We start from the raw sequence: 23,145 nt of genomic DNA, 5'->3' as shown, positions 1-23,145 counted from the left end.
ACAGAGAATGGCTCTTTAAAAATACCACTAATCATGGTTTAGCTGTAGAATTGATTTCATTGAAATCAACATCCAATCGGTGAATAATATGATATTCAATTTGTGAAATTTTACTACGGCCGATCACGATCACGAAAAGTCGCAAGCTGGTATTGGAATGATAGTAAGTTAATGTTACAAGGATTTCCACAATCATGTTTAAATCATGTTTAAATTCAGTTTTTTGTAAATTCTACGGTCGTTATAATGACCTTGTTTGTCAATAAAACCAATCGTTGGGTCGTATTTTGTCTGACTTGCTAGGTCAATGCTTTGATAATTAATTTGACTATGGAGTACTCCGTATACTTGATAAATACATAGGGTTCAGGGCGGGCGTGACCGGTTGACAGGGGTATGCTTACTCCTCCTACGCACCTGATCCAACCTCTGGTATTTCCAGGGGTCAGTGTTTTTGCCCTGTTACAGAATTTATGAAATAATCGCCGTTCGTTATCTTCAAATTTTACATCGCATTTAAAATTTGTTATTGAATAAAATAAGTTTTTTCCCAAATTTTAGTGTGTGATTTATATTGAAATTGCAAGAGCTGTGTTTAATTAAAGCAATATGAGCTGCATTTTTGAGAATTTTATTTTGCTGTTAAAGACGTACAACATACTGGGGAGATAACTCTTGCGATTTCAATAAAACTTTTAACATAACATTAAATTTGACGTTAATTACGAAGCGTCAAAATGACGAGCGATACGATCCCGATGTAATTTTATGTTAAAAAAAAAAAAGAATAGAGGTTTTTATTGTGGTTTCTTTAGGAATACCAAACCCTATCCTTGATCATTTGCGCAATTGCAATAAATCTCCCCCCTCCATAAAAAAAAATAATAAAAAAAAAGACAGGTTCCTTAAACTTCTTTAATCTAAATTTAAATAATAAATTCTTAAATATTGTATTTATGATATACACAAAGGCAATGTTTTAATCTAAAAATGTTAATGCTACTCTGCATTGCTTTTTCCCGTTACAGTCGGCCTCATAACATTGAGAATAACTGTTACCGGTATGTCTAGATATCATCATATTACGAAAATAAACATTTTCTTGCTTTTCTTTTCTTTGAAAAAAAAAAATTGAAAAAGAGTAACCGTTTTCAGAAGGTCACGATCAAAGAGAAACAACTCTGAAAATGTAGAGGTGTATGTCTTTCCTCCCCTCAGCTGAGTTATTCCTCCTGTTTTCCGTCACAAATACACAGATACATGTTGCAAGAAACACAAGAACTGAAAGCCAAAGTTTATTCAAATTAAAGTAAGTATCGACAGTGAAAATTAATTTACTGAAATTAATACAACGGTTGCGCCCCATTGAAAAAATGTTTTACTGTAAAAAAGTTTCAGTTCGCATTTCCTCGAATATAAAAACAAAACGATCGATACCAATGTAGATGATACCATTGTAAATGATTCAGGCACATGAATAATTTCAATATTGATAAATAATTTACAATTTCATACAATTGAAGTTAATATGGACAAATACATCATTTTCACTTATTGAAACAACAGAAGGATACAATATCCGGGGGGGGGGGGGGGGCTCTCGTTTGGAAACAGAAATAATTTAAAATCTATATGTACATATATTCCATTTTCATTGCAAGAGAGTTGTACATACACCACTGTTTGTTCACATAAAAAATAGCGTTCAGTGCAAGTAGAGGTCATAGAAAGGTTTGAAACTGCACCTGTGTGCATGAACTCCAAACCAGACATGTGGTCAAAAAATCCTAAGAAAAATAGTTTTACTAAATATAAATATAAAAAAAATAATATTTAGAATTACAAAAAATATTAGTAGTCAATATTTCATCTGTATACACGAATGAAGGACATTACTTTAGGAGTTCAATATGCCAATTATACATATTATGCAGGTCTACGTAACCGATGGTTTTTTTTTTTTTTAAGCTCTAATGTCCTGCATTGCAGAGAAGAATGGGGGGGGGGGTCTCAAAATTTCAGAAATTGCTTATTCATCTTCATTCGAATGCAGATGTAAAGTTTTATATTTGTGATAAATATAATGTACATTACATTTTTTAAGTAAAAGATATTTTCCAGCTAGGAATTTTTATTTGTATTTGTAGAATCATAGCATTGCTTTCGTCCCAAGTCTGAAAGACGCTGTGAGAAACGTAACTTACGGAGAGAGGGGGGGGGGGGAGCTTTTGCGCTATCAATTCAAAACACGTCGTTCAAAAAAATTTCAAAAAATTACCAACAATATTTTGATCATCAGTAGCAAGAAGTTATCATTTTTTTCAAAATTAAACGACAGATTTGTTCATTAAAAAATATTTCATTTGAAAATCACGCATTTTTCAATGCAAAAATGAACCATAGTTTTTCAGTTTAAATTCTTCAAAATCGTTTTTCTCGAAGTGTATCTCTACAAATTCACTTTGTTTGTGTGTTTAATAGTTAAACGAACGATTCAGCAAATTTTGACAGCTAGGCTAACATTAAATATTTTAAAATAAGGCATTTTAAAGTTAGTTGGTTGAAATTTTCTTGTACTCGTGATCAGCCAAAGGGGGGTAACTTTAGGAACTTGCTGTCCAAATTCGGTTCGAACGATTTTGACCAAAATGTACATACACATAGTAGATATTGTCATGTATAAGATACACAAAAATAGCGAAAATTAAACGACAGGAAATTTTTGGTGTAGGTGTGTTGTACATCCTTAAAATGTGCTCCTATGATAAATCTGTATGCAATTGAAACCTTTATGATCAATTAGACTAAAATAAAGTATAAAATTGTTTCAGAAGAAAGATTTCTGTACAATGAAATGTATAATATTATATAATAAATCAATATTGTACAGGATGACAATATTGCAATTTTACTTTAATCAAAGCTTATAAATAGTTCTTCTTTGCCAATTTGAACAACAGAAGTTTATGAATGTTCTTTTTTACTGTCATTGAAATAGTTAATTACAATATTGCAACAAAAACTTCCGACATCAAAGTTGCGGCCCATTTTGCTTTAGAAAATTTGTCTTGTTTTGATGCAGACTAGAAAATTCGAGATGCCTAAAAATGTAGAATTCTATCATTAAGTCATCAGCCTTTAAACATTCATCAATTTCATGAACTTTACTATAAATTGCACTTAGGATGCCTTTCAAAATTTCAGGAAGAAAAGCAAGATAATTAGCTGTTAAGATGCATATATTTGAACAAAAGAATCCAATTTCACCAAGCTCCACTCTAAAGGATTCCAAAAGGTAAAATTATTCTTATGCGTCTAAACTATCCAGGTATCTCTTTTTCTCATATACCAAAGCTAAGCCTATTAGACAATCTTATCTAACAGAATTTAGGAATCAGATTTAAAGGACATAGTAGTACTAACCGTGGTCATCAGTTTGCCTGGATATTAACCATGTAAAATAAAATTAATTAACTGTTCTTGTTCTTCTCTTTCAATTGTAGTCCAGCTAGGCACATAATTATATTGGTATAAATATAGTTAAATATGATCATCTGAAAATTTTTTTAAAAGTTCCGAGATTCAGAGACGGCTCTGATCGATCTTATGAAAGAACTTCTTTTCTATTATAAATTCAGTCTATGATCATGTCACTTCAAGGACTAAATATGAAGGAGAAAACGGAGACATTTTGTCAGAACTGATTAAGTGTTTTAGAAAAAAGTTTCTTAAAAATTAAAAGGCAAAGTAAGTACCATCTAACCTTCATTAAATGATGAAAGAAGCACATTACAATATGTTATGATTCCATCTGACAAAGCTTTAACGATATAATATTTGTTTGTAAGGCTCATTATTGCAATTGAACTTAAAAAGAACTGGGTTTTAACTCCACATCTTGAAAAAAAAACAACAACACATACATGTACTCACTGATCATTTTCCTTTAAAGGAATGATCATGTTTGAAATACTTAATATAACATTTCAGTCAAAGAAATTGAATTTGATTCACCGTACTTAGAAGTAACTTCAAGCTTCATAAAAAATCTTACAAGGAAAGATACAATGTAATTAGGTTCCATGGTCATTTTCAGATAAGTTTCAGTTCTTTTTGAGATCTGCATTTTAAGCATGAAATTAAAACAAAATCGTTACGGAAGTTAATTTATTTTCAGCAACATGCTATGATTTCGTATGAAAGAAGATCTATGCATTTCTTTTCGAGAAATGATTTGATTTCTTTTAATATAGGGAAAAAACTTTTTAAAAAACATTTATTGCAATTTATTCGGAATACTTATACGGCTGAAAATTTCATCTTGAAATTTGTAAATGAATGAAGCGAGATTAAGATTTGCAGTCGAATACGTTTTCCATCATTCCATTATGTTCATATAAAACTTTAACTGCATATACATCGTTAAATGTTTGCAAAATCATGTGTGTATATTAAGTCTTAGAGCTGAAATCGATATTTAAATTTATAGTTAAGATATTACAAGGGTAAATTTGTAAGCGACATAAAAAATCTTAATTGGGCATGTTTTTGTAGAATGACTGATATGACAAACGGGACGTCTTAAATTTTCCATCGTCAACTTCCCCTGTCTATGTAGCTATATTCTAAATTTGGTCTATGGGTTTCTCCATTGCCTGATCAATACAGGGGGTTCACGACAGTCGACAGGGAATTCTTGCCATTACTCCTCCTAGGCACCTGATTAAGGCAAAATAATAATAATAATAATAATCAATAGTTTCTCAGGCATCGCCGCATCAGGTCAAAAACTGCCGCATTGATGAATTTTATTGGCATATTGAAAAGGGAAATAACTCAATTTTTTTATTTTCCAAGTTGAAAAAGAAAATTGAGTTACTTCCCTTTCATAACAATTAATAGATGGACGTTTTTATAAGATAGACAACATTCTTCTACTCTATACAGTCCTTTATTAATTAACTTTTAAAAAAATGTTCAGAATAACATAATTTGAAATTGAGTACATTATAATTAGTATATTAAGAGAACAAAAAAGTAAGAATCAGTTAATATTCTTATTTGTTGAACGACTGACATGAAAAAAAGATACCTGCTAAAAAAAAAAGCCTGCCACATTGAATTTTGAAATTTTTGGCCTGAGAAACTGTTAATTAATTTTTATGGCCTTAAATCCTGGTGTTTTCAGATGTTATTGTTTTTGTCCTATTATATTGTTTACGTGACTTATGAGATCGATCGCAGTTCGTTTTCTTCACGTTTTTCATTTATTGTTCCTTGCAATATTGATCAAAACGAAGAGATCATTTCAAAGTAACGAAAATAAGATGTCCAATTGCAGTAATGAAAGTATTCACCTTCTTGATCATCTGATACAATATTGTCTACCCATAAAACCGAACGTGATTTGATGCAAAGATCAGGCGTCACAGAAGGATAAAAATGGCATCTGTTCACACATTAAAAAACTAAATTGACATATATTGTCAATACTAATTTTTTTTTTTCAAATGAATGCATTTTGCTGCTGTTAAAGAAGATTTTGAGTATCTCATAATTTTTTAAAACGCCTTTCGTAAACATGAAGTATGTATTTGACAGCTGATATCACATCCGGAACCACTATTACATCAACCATAACTAACAGGAATATCACCCATACAGCACCGGAAGCTGTGGCAGATGGTCGTAAATCCTTTACACTAATCTTCTTTTTCATGGCAACAGATGTTTCATTCTTTTTAAAACCAGAAGTTCTTTTTTCATCTTTTCATTTTCTTTGATTAATGCCTCTTCTTGGGTGCTTGTGTACTTTGCTACATGGACCTTATCACAAGGACACATGCATCTCCTTTTAGCTGTAATTATATTAAAGATTTTATGGAAATGGCTCTAACAACAATAACTGTGTTTTCTGTACATTTCTTTATTTTTACATGTATCTGTACAGTTAGTGAGGTTCCCTGGAGTAAACACTTCCGCTGAAGATTTCCTCTTGTAAGAAATAGTCTTTGTAACAAACTTACCAAATGATTCCACCTAAAGGTCGATTCATCTCCAAGATGCGGAGTTTCTATGAGCCACCTACCATTAAGTCGCGGTTTTTAAGAGCAATGGAAAATATAAAGACGGGTCTGATTTCACTGTGAGATTACTTATTTAATGTTGCCTTAACAGCGATCTTACTTTCATTTATTCTGGTATATTTTTTAAAAAGACGTTTAATCTTTTTTTAATTTTAAACATTCTGCATGTAGATTTTGGCAGGTAACAACAAATATGCATGCACCTATTCTATTTCTAGGTCTTCTTTCTATAAAAAAAAAGCTTTCAAAATCTCTACTTGGTATCAGGTGTATTTTTTAAATCTTAAATTAAATCTAATTAAAAATTCTGATTACTGAGATTGAATACTTAAAAAAAATGGAAAAATTCATTTGAAAACAAAATCAGTTGCTAAAAAAAGTTAATGGAATATTTTTTGATGATGACTTTCATTGATTTGATTTTGTTTCAATCAAGAAAAAAAATGTGCATTAACTTTCAGAATTTTTCAAGATTGTTCGGAATTATAGTCCACTGAAAGTTATTATATGTCCTCTAAAAAGGCCATTCAGTGTAATTACATACATTATTCTTTTTTTCTTTTAAAGCAAGTGTTACATTGTCAACAATTACTAAAATAAGTAATTTTTAAGTAAACCTTTCACTAGGACAATAACGTAGGAAATATTTCATATATACATAAAGTACATCATTATAGTTTCTGGAAAAAGTATATTAGCATGGTATTCATTTCTAGGTCTTCTTTTTATAAGAAAAACTTTTTAAAAAATCTATTTGGTATCATGAGTATTTTTTTTATATCTTTGTGGTGACAGGAGGCAAATGTGTTTCAGAAGCCTAATTTAAAAAAAAATCTTATTACTGAGATCAAATTCTTTTTAAAAAATGGAAACATTCATTTGAAAACAAAATCAGTTGCTAAAAAAGTTAATGAATTTTTTTTTTTTTTTTTTTTTTTTTTTTTTTTTTTGACGATGGTTTTCATTGATTTGATTTTTGTTTTATTCAAGAAAAAAATGTGCATTAACTTTCAGAATTTTTTAAAACTGGTTCAGAACTGTTGTCCACTCTAAGTTTTTACATGCTATCTAAAAAGGTCATTTAGTGTAATTACATGCATGATTCTTTTTCTTTTTTTATGCAAGTGTCATTTATTGTCAACAATTACTAACAATAATAATTTTTAAAGAAACCATTCACTAGGATAATAATGTAGGAAATATTTCATATAAAAAACAAGTACATATTACCTTTTCTGAAAAAGAATATTAGCATGACATTCATAATCCCAGTCTGAATAGGATTCCATCACATCAAAATCTTTTCCAGCCTAGACAAATTTGAAACAGGTCCGAGACCAGAAGAGATTATGCGATAGTAGTGTCTATCACACCCTCCGTTTGTCTGTTCGTCTGTAAACAATTTCGAAAATACTACTTCTTCTACAGTTTTAGTATATCTAATATAAATTTAATATAACTAAGTACACAAGTAGACTACGCTGAGCTATATAATCCTTTTTTTTTTTTTTTTTTTTTTTTGGATTTCGTTGATTTCGGTTTTGCCATGGTTACTAAAAACAGAATTTTTGTGAAATTCTTTCATAACGCTACTCTTTCTACAGGTATAGTCTGAATTCAGCTTTTTACACAATTGAATCCCCTGAAATACATAATTATTATGATTTTGATGAATGATATTGCCATGGTTACTAAACATTTCCGTAAAATTCTTTCAAAAGGCACATTTAGTCAGATTGTAATAAAAAATGCCACACAAAGAGACTAAACCAATGATTATTTATCCAATTTATTTTTGTTGTCATAGTTTCATGTCCAAGCGTTTCTTTTTTTCTTCCCTTGTTATAAGTACTTACCAGTAGAACTACAGTCTTGTCAGAGACTTCTGGTTATACCATTTCACACAACAAACTAGAGAATATCATGATAAAGATAACTTCATCCCGTCAATTCCTATGTGTTTCATCGTTTTTATTTTACCTTGAATCACCAAGTGTAATTTGATTAAAATTTAAATCTTTAAAACAAACATTTCTCTTCATAGGACCAGTTGTCAATTGACGAGTTAGCCTATTGGCCAGTGTGTCAGTGCAATCAAAAATTATAATCGTAATTAAAATAAGTACGAATAATCAAGAAATCATAAAATGGTGCATGTACGGGTTTGAAACATCGGTAACATAAAGACCATTTACATCGATCTATAAATGCATATATGCAAGGAACCTAAGATAAATGCAAAAATGAATCGCCCGTAAAGCAGAGACATAAATAACAGAGATTCGTAAGTTTTCAAAATCTTTTGCATTTCCTCGCACTCTTTTGTTTACTTTTTCAAATCTCGCACCACTTCAAAAAAAAAAAAAAACAAATCTTTTCAAATTATCAATCATGACGTAGAACCTTTTTATTCATATCAACAAACTATTCAGAAGGTTATATTTTCGTTTCTTTATTTTATACAAAGGAGAAATCAGAAAAACCAACTGGTGACACCAAGATCTCGCCACTTCCGATCACTGGCCGTTTTTATTTGCCTCATTTGCTTTTTTTTTAAAGAATCAATGTATAATTTTAAAAAATTATAAATCATACACTCATATAATGTAAAATAGAATTAATACTACTTTAACTTTAGATCGAGATACACAACCAACAAAGTAATCTGAGGGACCATCACATGTTTTAGTACAAAAAAATGGCGGACTTGCAAATCTCTGTTATTTATGTTTCTGTTATAAAGTCTCTTTATTTTTGTATGGAGAATTCATTACCTAAACATACTGCGGGTTTCCCACTCCAGGTTCCTTTTTTCAAACAGATTCGAGTAAGACTACCCTCAGATACAAAGCCCGGGTTACCGTTGTAAACGGCAACATCATTGACGTGTCTACCGGACGTTAACACGACTGTGCCATCTGCTGGATTCTTAAGTTGGGGGCAGTGAATATCTGATAAAAGATATAAAGATTTAAATTGCTGTATACTTCTTCTAAAATGCTACTACTTCTTTATTATATATGCTAATACTATAATTATATACTGATACTTATTTGTCTGTATGTTGACATATGTTGCTACTTCTTAATTAATGATTCTCTAAAATCGGATCATTCTTTGTCATTTTCTTATAAAATCTGTAATACCGGTCCTTCGGATGAGACCGTATAAACCGAGGTCCCGTGTCGCAGTAGATACCTCACTGCTCAATGGCCGTAAGTGCCGAGCATAGGACAAAATTTGCAGCCCTCCACCGACAAGTGGTGGCGTCTCCATATGATTGAAAAATTCTCGAGAGGGACGTTAAACAACATACAAACAAACAAACAAAAATCTGTAATATTTTGATGAAATGTTTACGCAGACCCCAGGAAAACAACACATGGGCTAATTTCAACATGAATGGAAAACATCGTTGCATCTATTGGAGAAATGAGGACGATAACATGCTTAAATGAACATTTGAAAAGGAGAAAACACCCGCCCTGAGCCCTATGTATACAGTTAGTTGGAAAACTTGGTCTCCGAAAATTACACTGTACATTAATATTATCAATGATGAACTCCAGCAATCATTTAATAACTTCATAGTACTTGTGTGTAGAATTGTGTAGACGTAATTTTGGTAATGACCAATCACTTTCATATTGCTTACATGTGCACCGCTGCATTTCTAAACTCTGACAGGTTGAACAATAAAATATTCATCCCAGAATGACTCTCATTAAATTGAGCAAGTTTTAGTTTTTGAGAAATATCTAAATGTCTTTATATGCTGTTACATGTTCATTAGGTGCAGATTCTTCGTCTAATACTGAAAATTTGTATTTATATGCGAATACTTTTAATGCAAGCTTTTTCTTCTAGAATTTGAGACTGGTGGTATTTTAAATAGAGGTGAAACTTGGAATGGAGTATGTTAAGTAAGGTTGATCTCAACCAAACGAATGCAGGGTAATGTATAACCGCCTTAATTTGACAATCCAAAACCGACATAGAAAATTTGATCGAAAACGGCTTTCAGATCGCTGACATTGCTTAGTTCTTAAAGTTGTCAAAGGGAATGGATCATGGAAGTGTGAGGCCCTTCGAATTGAGTAAAAGTGAAATGAATGCAGTCGATCTTGTAGTCCGAAATATCTGACGTTTTCCAGGCGTTTTCACGATTTTGATGTTTTACGTGCCACGTTTGATGTTTTCCTGGCACATAAAATATCAAAATCGTGAAAAACGCATGGAAAACGTGAGATATTTCGAACTAACGATCTTGAGAAAAGTGATGAGAATTTATGGACAGCTGATGCAAACAAACTTTTGTCAAATATCTTGAAAATAAGTTACAATTAAATTCAAACTATGTTGATATTAGTAAAATGAATAATTTTAGCTGCATAAAATTTCATTTTTTATCCAGATTCTCAATCATGTCCTATAAGTGATAAAAAATTGTATAGATTTACAAGGATGGTGACAGAAAGAAAGAAATTTGAACATCAAAGAAAGTTTAAATTTTTTAAAGTATTTGACATATGCATCATTTACCATCAAAATAAGTGAAAAAATATATACCAATCTATGCATTCAAATTTTTTGCTTGTATCATTTGTCCTGTATCATCTGTCCTTAATATTAAATCTATGTGATAAAAATATTTGGAGAAACACTCGATTATAAAAAAAATTTATCATCTTATTTCTATTTCAAATAAAAAAGGCTTCACAAACAGACCATGGTGCATGTTTTCCCCAAATACATGCATTTTTCCTGGAAGTTTCATTTTCATACATTTCACCAAATATCAAAAAATTCTCCAGAAAATGACAAAAATTTAATAATAATCACATGATACATCATAGTAGAAATAGAAAAAGCAAAAGCATTAAAATGTCAAAGTTTTAGAATATGTCAAAGTACATTCAATCACGAAGAAGAATCAGCATAAAATGTTATTTAAAGTATCGTCATAAAATAAAGAAACTTCAGCAGATAAGGATCAGTATGCACTGAAAATGTATGAGCATATAGAGATAAAGTATTACTACATAACGAAAAGTATAATTACAAAGCGAATGTCATCCACATCTAAGTCAATTGAGGCGTTGTATACTATTATGCGCCAAATTAATATAATTAGTTGTGTACTTAACTATAACTTGATTTAGATTTTGTTACAAACATGTATATTACACTTCATCTGCAAACCTTTAAACATCAATCCAATCACATGAATATTGATTTCCACGTCATTTGTTTGTTGTCTTTGGAATCCTTTTCCCCATGGATAATCAACATCAAATACAAATGACATCTTGGTAGGTTTAACTCTCCAGACGTAAACACCAAAGTTGTTGTAGCTGTACACCAGTCCAGAATATCTATGTAAAGTATCATATTTACCGGAAGTCACCACTGAACCAGCTCCATAAAATGAGAAGCCACCATTTGGACCTTTCAAAGGACGAATCTGAAAAAGAGAACTGAACTGGTTTGAACTTAAAATGGGAAATATAGGTCGTTTATCTTAAGCTTTTTTATTTTCATTTTTCTTTGAAAAGAATTTTTCGATCTTGATTTCTCTCTATTTTTTCAGTGATATGACAATTTTAACATATTTCTAATATTTCACCGTATTGTTTCTCAAAAGAAAAAAAATCCATATGTATTTGTAAGTAATCTGAAGTATTTATCTATGCCTGAATCCAAATCAAATCAAAACTATTGTAGGTGATGCATATTTAAAAAAGAATAACACATATACATTCTGCTTTTAGTATGCATGTAGCTGCAGTACGAAGAAAATATGTCATAACGATGTCTACATTTACCCAAATCTTTCATTAAAAAAGAAAAAAAATATTGATGAGGTGTAAAATTATAAAAATTTGGAGTTGATAAAGGACTGGCTAACTACAGAACTGTAGCAATATGTTTTATATTTAAGTCTTTGACAATAGACCAAAATATAAAACCATAACGTTACATTTCTGCAGCTAAGGACTGATATGTCAGTATTTAAAAGCTCTTCTACCTGTGCAACCGGAGAAAAACTTTCTTAGCCAAACTGTTATTCTGTCTTTGCTGATCCAACAAATGCATTGAGATATGAAAAATCTACAAATAAACATACCAACACAAGAAAATCTTCCGTTGTAACTTCACGTGAGAAGACCAGCTTTGGAGTTGTTGTTGTGTAGAAGTCAATCGTTGTTGTCATTTTTTCAATCCATGTACTCGAGTTCACTGCATTGTCAAATGTCCAGGCAAGAATCCTGACTTTAGCCTCGTATGCTATAATACGATTATAGTTGTTTCCTCCCCATCCATCTTCTGCGCTTATTATTGGATCTAAATATTGCAAGTATTAGATTTTTGTTATGTTGATATACCTATTGAAATTTCCGGAAAAGAAGACAATATACTAATTCTTACATATGGACTTAACCCACAGCCGAACATGAGAAGCGTTGTAGGCAAACGTCAGACTACCAGTATCTAAACCACACCTAAGGCATGCAGGCATTCCTAGGAATAGACAGGTGGACATCGAATAAAAAAATGGACATTCAAATTTTAAAAAATCATTGTACTGTATGACATTTTAAAATAATTATTGATAAAATATCCACTTTAGCTTAATGTAAGAATAATTTGTCATCGCCATAAATAGTACAGTTTCCTTCTGAAATCAACCCAGGCATCTGAGAAAAATGAAAAATCGGTTCAGCTTGTACCACTACCATATCCGGGTGTGATTTAATATTGACTGGCACTTCTAAGTACGTCATTACTATAAATGAAATGTGGAGATAACGACCAGTATTCAAACTCAAAGTACATTAAAACCATACAAATTGGGAGCAGAGCAAACACGGACCTCCGAAAGCAAAGGTGGGATCAGGTGCCATGGAGGAGTGAGCATCCCCTACCGACCGGTCACACCCACAGTGTGCTCCTTGTCATGATCGGTAAATAACGGAATGATCCGTAGACAATTAAGTGTATAAATAATGGCCTGATAATTAGTATGAAAAACGTCAGTCAGCATATGACTTAATGAAAGATTGTATTTGCTGACATTGTATCGACAATAGAACTTACGAAATGATGACTTTAAACGAGACCGTTGATATTCCTGTTTCATCAACTTGTTTGTCAATAAATTACCTCGTTTTAGAAATTGTTCATACGTAGAGCATGCTCTTGCGTATCGAATCAACTGAGAGATATTCACCTCATATGCATGTGATAAGGGTACATTGCTGCATTATTGTATACAGAGTTGAAAAGTCGTAAGTTTTTATGTTATTGATTTAAATAAAATTTTGTGATTTCAAATTTTTCAGAAGTTCCTTGGAATTTTTAAGTATCCACATCTGATTTATACTACTCCTCGAATATATTGTTGTACAGTACTACTGAAGTTTCTCCGTCACTGCTGTTAATATTTTAGTGAGGAGTGAAGAAAGAGGCATGGTAAAACGCTATGTATCTTTGTTTGTAAGGATTTTTAGGAAGTTTCAAAATCCAATTTATTATGGTTATTCAAATTTATTTTGGTTGTTGGGAATATTAAAATATTTAAAACTGGCATATGATTTTGCAGAATTTCCTCCTTAGAAAAGGAGCTATGGATGTAAGTTGGATTGCCACTTGTAGAATTAAATCCCAGTTCTTCTAAAATAACAATTAAAATAATGAGGCTTACAAACAAAGACAATGTTGTTACCTGCTTTGTCAGCTGGCTCCAGTACATACTGATCGTGTAGTCGATCTAATTCTTTTTTCACTTCTGAATTGTTGAACACAGAAGGATAGATGGTTTTCATATTGCACCTCAATCGCTTAATGCGAGATTTTAACATACATTTGATACATTTAATCCATTCTGACAAAGTGTCAAGGTCTCTTTTTCATGTCTGGCCCATCGCATGGTGTAATCTTCCAAAGAATGCATAATATTTATGAAATTATAAATCCAGTTGAAAGATCGGGGTTCCCTATATATTTTTGCCCTTTTAAAATAAGTCATTTAAGGTCCTCATTATTAACTATATTTACGTCACCAGTAATAACTTGTCCAGCAGGACTATAGTTGTAGGGTGAGAAAGAACATTAACACGATGTAGGATTGTGTATCAGATGCTCAATATCCAGGTTTGGTAAAGTTTTCTTGTAATTAAAAAGTTTGGAAGCATTAGTCAATTCATATTTATAGAAAATACTGGGTCTAGTCTTCATCTGGAAATATTGTTGAATACAAGACTGGGCCCTTCTGTGATAAAAAATATTACTTATATTAACCGCGTCAATTCCTTTGTTGGCATATTAAGTTTAAGAAAAAAAACGGATAGATTTAGCTGTATTTTCTTCCGTAAAACGTGGCGGTTTAAAAAGCCTATGATTTGCAATACCCATAACCATAGATCCGAGTCTGTATTCTGGTGTCGAAGAATCCAAATATGGACTTTCCTTGACTTTGACAAATAGATTATTCAAAACTTTCAAAGGGACAGAGTACAGTTTTGGTGCGAATGTGATGAATGCCTAATTGTTTATTTACATAAGGTACTGTATGGGGGATTAATTTCACGGGTTGTAATTTTTACGTTTTTCTCTCTTCTTACACGATCGCGGTTTGTTGAATTCGCGGAATTGGTATATCATAAAAGTTACCTCCCTTGTCTATAGCGACATTAATCAGCGTTATATATCCACTTCACGAACAACAGTGTAGGTTTATATAAAATAGTTAGATTTAATAATTAACTGACGATTAATTAAAACAAGTGCAGTTATTAAAAGTCCTCGACTATAAACGTCGAATGACTTTCCTATATGCTATTATGATGAGTGCATGTACACCCCAAGATCTTTCCGGAAGGATAATCGTGGCGAAAAACCACTGGACGGTAATAAATGTGTTAATGTATGTCAACGAAATAATAGCTTTCCACATCTTCAGCAAGTTCGATTGGTATTTGAATGATTTTTTTAAGAAACCATAATGTCGATTAAAACTAACAGTAGGTAAAAATACTCGTGGTAACATTAGTTACGCACGGGTAATCAAAACCCATGACCCACGTGTTTTGATTGATGAAACGTAGCGTTGGCTATTGAAACAGCTTTTTAACAAATACAGGTTTTTATCTGCTGATTTGAATTAAAATAAAGCGTGATAATTAAAATAATTGAATGACAAGTACTACTCGTAATTACTGAAATGACCATGTACTGCACGTATACCATTCGTAGTCTATTCTCAAATTTACAAATAAAACATGGAGGTTTGTGAAAACTTATTCACTGTTTCTTGAATTCACGGATTTATTAACACCGTGAATATAGCGAATATTAACACCGCGAGTTATTTTCCCCCTATACAGTAGTAGTGAATCAAAGTAGACATCGTGTGTAATAGGTTTATTGTAAGACCGATGTTCAAGACTACGTTTACGTTTCTTTTTGTCGATTGCTACCACGTGGAAAGGCCATGCCCAGTTTTCTAATCCAACATTCTTCTCGTTGTCTACGGAAAGCTGTACTCAGTGATGGATTATTAGTATGATGGTAAATCTTTTGTAGAATTCTAACTTGCATAACAAAATAGAATGATTAGGTAAATTAAAATGCTTGTAAAGAAGCTGCTGGTCTCCGTTATTACAATTTATTGACGTTAATGTAGTTATAACGGATAAAGATTTTTTTGAAGTGTTTGAAATAATAAAGCCTTTATTATTTTTAAACTAATCTTTAAACGGATATACAATGTGTTATGGCTCAGCATTTCTGTTTGTTTTTTGTTTACGTTTGTGATTTTTCTTTAATTTTGAATGTAAACATGATTGAAGACGTACAATCTCAGAAAATTACAAATATCAAAGAATGCAGAACGGGCAATTTAGTATTGACTTTTTATTAGTTTCTAGCCTGTTGCAACAAAACTCAAGAAAACAAGAATCAAAGGTATGAAAAGCATATACAAAATAACAATTTGAATCCCGAACATTTTCTGATTCTATTTTGAGTCACAGGGGCGGATCCAATTTTTGAAAGGGGGGTCCAATGTGGTGACCTTCAACCCCCCCCCCCCCCCAAACACACTCTCTCTCAAACATACACCCACACGGAAATTCTTACGTTTGGTAAATAATATCTTTGATTTACGTTGAAAAGCCCCCACGCCCCACTCTCCCCCCGCAGTCCGAATAAAAAACAAACTGATTCCAAAAACTACCTGGACTCTTAAATTTGAATGGATTTGCAGCATTCCTAAAGAAAACATAGATTTTGCTATTTAGAATTTAAAAAACTTTTTTTTCTTTGGTAGGTTTTTGAAAACCTATGTAAAACGAAGAATTACATATTATTTACTGTGGCCTTATGCATATTCCCTTTACTGACTTATTTAATTTAATTTAGTTCCTTCAAAAGCTAATCAGAAAATGGTACATATATATAGCAAAGATCGTCGGAATCCGATATCAAAATTAAACCTCGCATGTTACTTATCATATATTGAAATTAGTAGAATATTTTATTCCATTCACTCATAAATAAAAACGCTGAAAGAGAGGAATAGTGAAGGTAAATAGGGGAGAGGAAAATTTGTGAGACTATCTAATAGCAAGTGGAACATGACCAACCGTTCGAGTTGTTTTGAACTACTTTTTTATAAAGTTTATTTAGACGCACAAATTTCTATTCCAGCAAACGGTTTATTCTCTCTCTCTCTCTCTCTCTCTCTCCACTCGGCAAAAAATAAAGGGGGGTTCCAACCTCCGGACCCCCCCCCCTCTGGATCCGCCAATGAGTCATGCGTAGTAATTACATTCAAATAAGAAGAAGGGTGAAGATAACGAACAGTGATCGTTTTCATAAAAAATTGCAAACAATGCAAATATGAGAGCATGTAATAAACACGAACTCGGAAATTCCAGAAGAGGGATCAGGTGCCTAGGATGAGTAAGCATTCCCTGTTGACCGGTCTCACCCGCCGTGAGCACTATATATTGATCAAGTGGACAGAACATTCCGCAGTCAAATTTATAACAAAACAAAGGCCTAACAATTGGTATGAAACAAGTCAGCCAAAATACTACCCAGTGATAAGTTATATTTGCTAATAAGGTCATTATAACAACCATAGAATTTACGGAATGCTGACTTTTACATAGAATCCAGGATTTACAACCTGAAGTGATGTAAGCACCTTGAAGATCAATATCCTTTTGTCTAAATTGTACCTGTTCCTTTACTCAAGTTCCTTGATGTCATCGTGTATACAAATCCGGAGTCATATACTGGGAGCAAATCGTTCTGGTGCCACATTTTCACTCAAACATCGTCCTCTATGAATTCTATTTTACTGATGGTTTTATTTTTATGAGAAGCTGGGTGGTACCAATCCTTCGTTTCACCTATACAAAATAAATTTCAATATTTCTTTTTTTATTACCATTTAAGACATTGTTTTCTGTGTCACCAATTAATCAAAAAAAGATTGCATTGAGTAGAAATAGCATCAGTATGCTATCTGATCAGTTTCATCAGAACTGTGTCTGTGTCGATTAATTTGCAACTTTTGAAAAAGTTACTTACCGCAATACACAGCTTTCCCGGAATCATATTGGTTGATTTTGCTTGGCAAGAGAATAAGAACACCACTAGCATTGTAGAAATAAATTACTCCGCCATATTTCTCTCTACTTTCATCGTCTCGTGTAGAAGAACCGAACGCGTTAAAGAATTTTCATATTTTGCAAGTAAATTTGTTTTTGTTTGTATGTTAAAATCCCATTCGAAAATTGTTCAGTCATATTGGTGATGTGCCACAAATTTTGACCTATGTATGGCGCTTATTGTACGAGTAGCAGTGAGGGATCTTTGCCGTGTCAACGTGATCCGTGACTTTCACTACTTGTGCCGAGTGCTTGGCGAAGGAATAGTCACTACCTATGGTATTTACGTCGTAGGATTGACGCGGCACCGGGAACGCAAATCGAACCCGAACCTTTCGATCAAACAGCGAGAACCCTACCACTAAGTTTACGCAACAGGTAGATTTAAGTCTTCATCCTGCGAAGGTAATACGCGTATCTCATCATCTTAAGAATATTTATATTTAGGGGCAAAGTATTAGAAAGTCAAAACACATAGTCTCATTGACCAGGCATGGAAATTCGAATTCTAAAATTAAATATTTTTTTTTTTATAAATTAAAAACTAATGAATAAAAGATACTCTTCCTTTTTTGTTCGATTAAACCATTTTTAACACATTGTTGTAATGCAAATTTATCTCTATACTGATACTCATTTGCTTCATGGACCTCTTTGGAAAAAGAATAGGCTTGGGCCTATATAGAAAAAATTGAAGATTTGGGGGGAAAAAATTAATATCCATTAGAGAGTGCATCTAGAAATTCATCTTTTTTTAATTCAAAGTATTAATGATTAATTTCAATTTGCATGTATGTGTGTTTATCCCAGAAGCAAAATCCCATGCCATGTACATATACATTTTTAATACTTTTAACATTCTCTAACGAAACTGAAACAAATAATCTCTAGCAAAATATAATAAACAAAAATGTGACGTCTCAAATTACCTATATCTGAGTGTCAAAGTTTATGCGTACATGCAGTTAAAATCGTACTTCCATCCACAGATTTGTCCTTTCGACACCAGGATATATATTGACCATGTATACATGCCCTCCTGAAGCATTTTTCCCATACCAATATAATACGAACTTATGCCATTATACCACAATGTATCCAACAAAATTTTAACATTTTTTAAATTTATTTTTCTCGCCACCTGGCAGTACTATAAGCCACCACGGCAAATTCCCTAGGCCACCATGGCCAGAACCACCATGGTTCTAATATAACAAGAAGAAAAAGCCTATTTACCTTCCTTGTCTCGATAAACGCGTCTGCTTAATCTCGCCCCTCTTCTTGAATGATAATTAGTGCTGCGCTTATCACGTGATTTCGCTGAGGGTAAGTTGATATATCTTACGTGGTATTTGAATGTTATCAAAGTTTTACTTTATCATTTTTATAATAACAATATACAATTCAATGAGTATCATGTATTTTTCTATTAGCAACAATACAATTGAGCAACATCTCATCATCTAAATCGGGTAAACTTAGTTATTTCTGTTGCAAAATGTTACATTGTAATGAATGTTCTAAGAATATTTTACGTTTCTTCTAAAAAAAAAAAAAATAAAGTGTGAACAATCACAGCTAACGAAATTATTCCCTTGTGAAAAAATGCCATGCTTGTAAATTATTTGTTGAAAACAAACAAATAAACCAAAAATTCTGTATTTTACTGTCCCAGTTATAATATACTTCAATTTGAATATTATGATATTTTTAATGATAAATTATAAGTTCATAAAGAGGAGGAATTGGCAATAAAAAGGTTAAATTCTCACGTTTATCATAAAGTTTAGTTGATAGTTTGCCATCAATGTCTTTCTCTGGTAAAATAACCAAAATTGAAGTAGTCATGACAGGGTTCTTATATTTCGATATCGATTTCAGTGGGTTGTATCGGGTTATATCGAATCAACGTATGAATGAATAATTGGGGCAATCAGTATCTTCATGAACATGTCAATTCGCCTGATCACTCTATTCTTTCAATGAGGGTTAGAATTTTGGAAAAAGTATACTATTCAACTAATAGTCCTACTTTGAGTACTCCATTCCGTAGACAACGAGAAGAATACTGGATCAGGAAACTAGGCACGGCTTATGGTTGAAACGACTATTTAAATTATGCAGGAAATCTCTCAAGCCCATAATCTGCGAATGTGAATGTAATGGGACTTTTTACAATACACCTAGACTTAGGCGTAGTCGTAGACATCGATCATACAATATACATGTACCAAATATACATGATGTTTCTTTTGATTCACTTTTGCCTTACGTCAATAAATAATTAGGGCTTCATCACATTCGAACTAAACTCTGCTTGGTTCCCTTGAAATTTTTGAATGGACCATTTAAAGAAGCTAAATCAAGTCCAAGCAAGTCCATAGTTTGATTCTTCAACTGCAGAATACTAGCTAGTATTTGTGATTATAAATGTTGGCCAGTAGGCCACCACGTGTGACGGAAGATAATTTTGACTCAATCTGTCGGTTCCTTAAACTTAAATTTGCCAACATTGTGAGTATAAATAACATTCTTAATCATATAAAAGTCCAGTCTTGCATTCCACCATATTTCAAGTTGAATTCTACATCCTGTATTAATTTCCTACAGATATTCCCTTGTTGCTTGCTGTTGCTTTTAAACTTTTCAATTATAAACAAACCTTGCAGTGTCTAGATATTGAACAATTATACAAAATCCTTTTAAGTATTCTTGCTCTTCCTCTTCTTTCAACTATAGTTTCGCTGAACACGTCATCACTGCTGATTTTAATATATAGTTGAAAATGACGACCAAAAAGCAATTATTTTAAAAGGTCCTAAAACAGGGAGAAGATTATGCTAGACGTTGGGCTAATTATAAAGGGGAAGACCTAACCACGTTGTCAGAATGAATTAATTGTTTCAAAAATATATTAAAGAATCATGTAGAAAGTTAAAAGGCAATATGCGAACCATTTATCCTTCTGTTTTTCGTAAATCGGAGGTGATAAAAGAATCAGAAAGACTAGATGAACAAGACATGTTAGTTATGGTTCCAGCAGACAAAGCTTGTAACAATATCGTCTTAGTTTGTAAGGCTTATTATATTATAACTGTAATTTAGAAAAAAAAATTATTCTACATTTGGAACTCCTACTTATACTCACCAACAGTAGGCCTTTGTTTTAATACTAAATTTGACTACAGATATATTCCTTGTACCTTGATCAATACATCGGTGTGACCGGTCAACATGAGGTGTTTACTCCTCCTAGGCACCTGATCCCATCTCTGGAATTTCCAGGGGTCCGTGTTATATGCCCTGTTCACAGATTTGTATTGTTTGTAGGTTTTCTTGGATAAATCACTGTTCGTTTTCTGTGATACTGATCTTATTAAAGAAATTGTTAACTTATGTAAATATAATATTACAAAACGCTTATGTAACTATATATATATATATATATATATATATATATATATATATATATATATATATATATATATATATATATATATATATATATATATATATATAATGGACTTTGAAGGATCGAGTGACTTTGTCTTGAGTGTTTGGCCATTATGATATTATTTATTCATCTGTTGGTTGTCATTTGACTTGGTATCTTGATTGTGTACCAACATGGTGATGTCCATAAATTGAATTGATAGTAAACTTCTCTCTCTCTCTCTCTCTCTCTCTAGATTTTAAACTGTCTTATGTTGTGAGTTTCTGACGATTCTTCCCAAAGCTTAAGAAAAATATTGTTATTTGGTAGTTTATTTTTTCGTATTATAGATAATGATAAATGCATTTCTTTTCATAATGCAGAGTCTTTGATCGGACTAAAGGTTATGCATTAATATTCGAATCTTTGTGTTTCTGTAAGTAAACCGTACCCTATCTAAACTATGAAAAAAAAAAAACAATTAAACCTCTATACTTTAAACATTATACAGGTATTAAGGCTTGTACTTAACTCTTCTCTAGGTTACATTTCTGTCAGGGGCAGCTGGCCATTAACATTACCGAATATTAGTACTTCAGTAAAGTGAAAAATGTGATAATAACAATCTATAAACAATAGAAATCTGTGAACAGGACATAAAACATGGACCCCTGTAAATTCCAGAGGTTGATCAGGTGCCCATGAGGAGTAAGCATCCCCTATAGTCAATTTCCCCCCAAACATTAGATACTCAAATTTATTTCTGTAAGAAGCAACCACATTCTTGCGAATTCTTTCATTTCTTTGCAAACATTGTCCCCTCTACTATTAAATTCATATCAAACCAATGCTTTGTATATTTTATAATCTCTGATAAAGCTAGAACGTGCACAGATACAATAACATTTCGTGTAGAGCCAGCACATATCGCATGTACGGTAACTGTTCCCTTCCCCTCTAATTATTGGAATAAGTTGGAATTAATTTCCTTCGTCATCCCCTTGCTTCATAATGAATTATCTAATTATAACATGGCATGATTTAATTATGCTATAACTTTTTTTTAGCGATAATAATATTTGCGTTTTTACATGATAATATAGATTTAATCAAATACTTTTAAAAGTTAAGTTCAAAATGCGCTACTTTATCAATACGCTAACCAGTTGATGAGGAAGATAGCGCTTAATTTTGAGTGCACTAACTTACGTTCATATTCAGTATATGCTTCAGGCCAAGGAAACAGAGTTTGCATTTAGAAATAGAGAACAAGGAGAATTTGCAGGGTGCTTTAATATTGCAGACAGTACTTTGATCGGATAAAATGCTAAGAAAACCAGCATGTGTAAGCATGCCCATTTCTCCATTTTTTAATATCAAATTAATCAATTGGATTTCAAAATCGATATTCCATTTTCCAAAATGTACACACGTTTTTGTTCACTAGTCAAAACAGTTAGTAACGTCAAAGACTGAAATAGGATTTTCATTGTTGCGGATCTTGTAAAAGCAGTGTTATACGGTTAAAAAAATGAAAACAAAAACAATCGAATCCATGCTACTAAAATAATCATTAGAAAACTAAATGTTTTGTAGTACAGCAATTCTAATGAGAGGATATGGCGCCAGACCGAGTATGAAATGTATCCGGAGAGTATTTTTGAGACACTTATGCCGTTATGATTTTGATGTTACAATATTGTCAAGAGTGCTCCGTGGTGACAGAACATTGAGATTTTAGAATTATAGGAAACATGATTTCCATTGATTCACAAGAAATGAAACTCCAAACATTAAGGTCTTGCCAAAGGTCAAGATGTCCAAAAATTTATTTTTACTATAGCTCCAAAACTACGTGAGGTATAAAGTTAAAACTTTTACAGTTTATAAATATATCATTAATTAATAGATAGAAAGTATCACTTGAAAACAAATATTTAAAAAA

Source organism: Saccostrea echinata, unplaced genomic scaffold (assembly GCF_033153115.1).
Source record: "Saccostrea echinata isolate AGI-Se365-2 ecotype Australia unplaced genomic scaffold, CSIRO_AGI_Sech_v1 ptg000054l, whole genome shotgun sequence".
In the NCBI taxonomy this organism is placed as follows: Eukaryota; Metazoa; Mollusca; class Bivalvia; order Ostreida; family Ostreidae; genus Saccostrea; species Saccostrea echinata.
The sequence above is the reverse complement of the archived record's forward strand: the minus strand, read 5'-3'. Positions refer to the sequence as shown.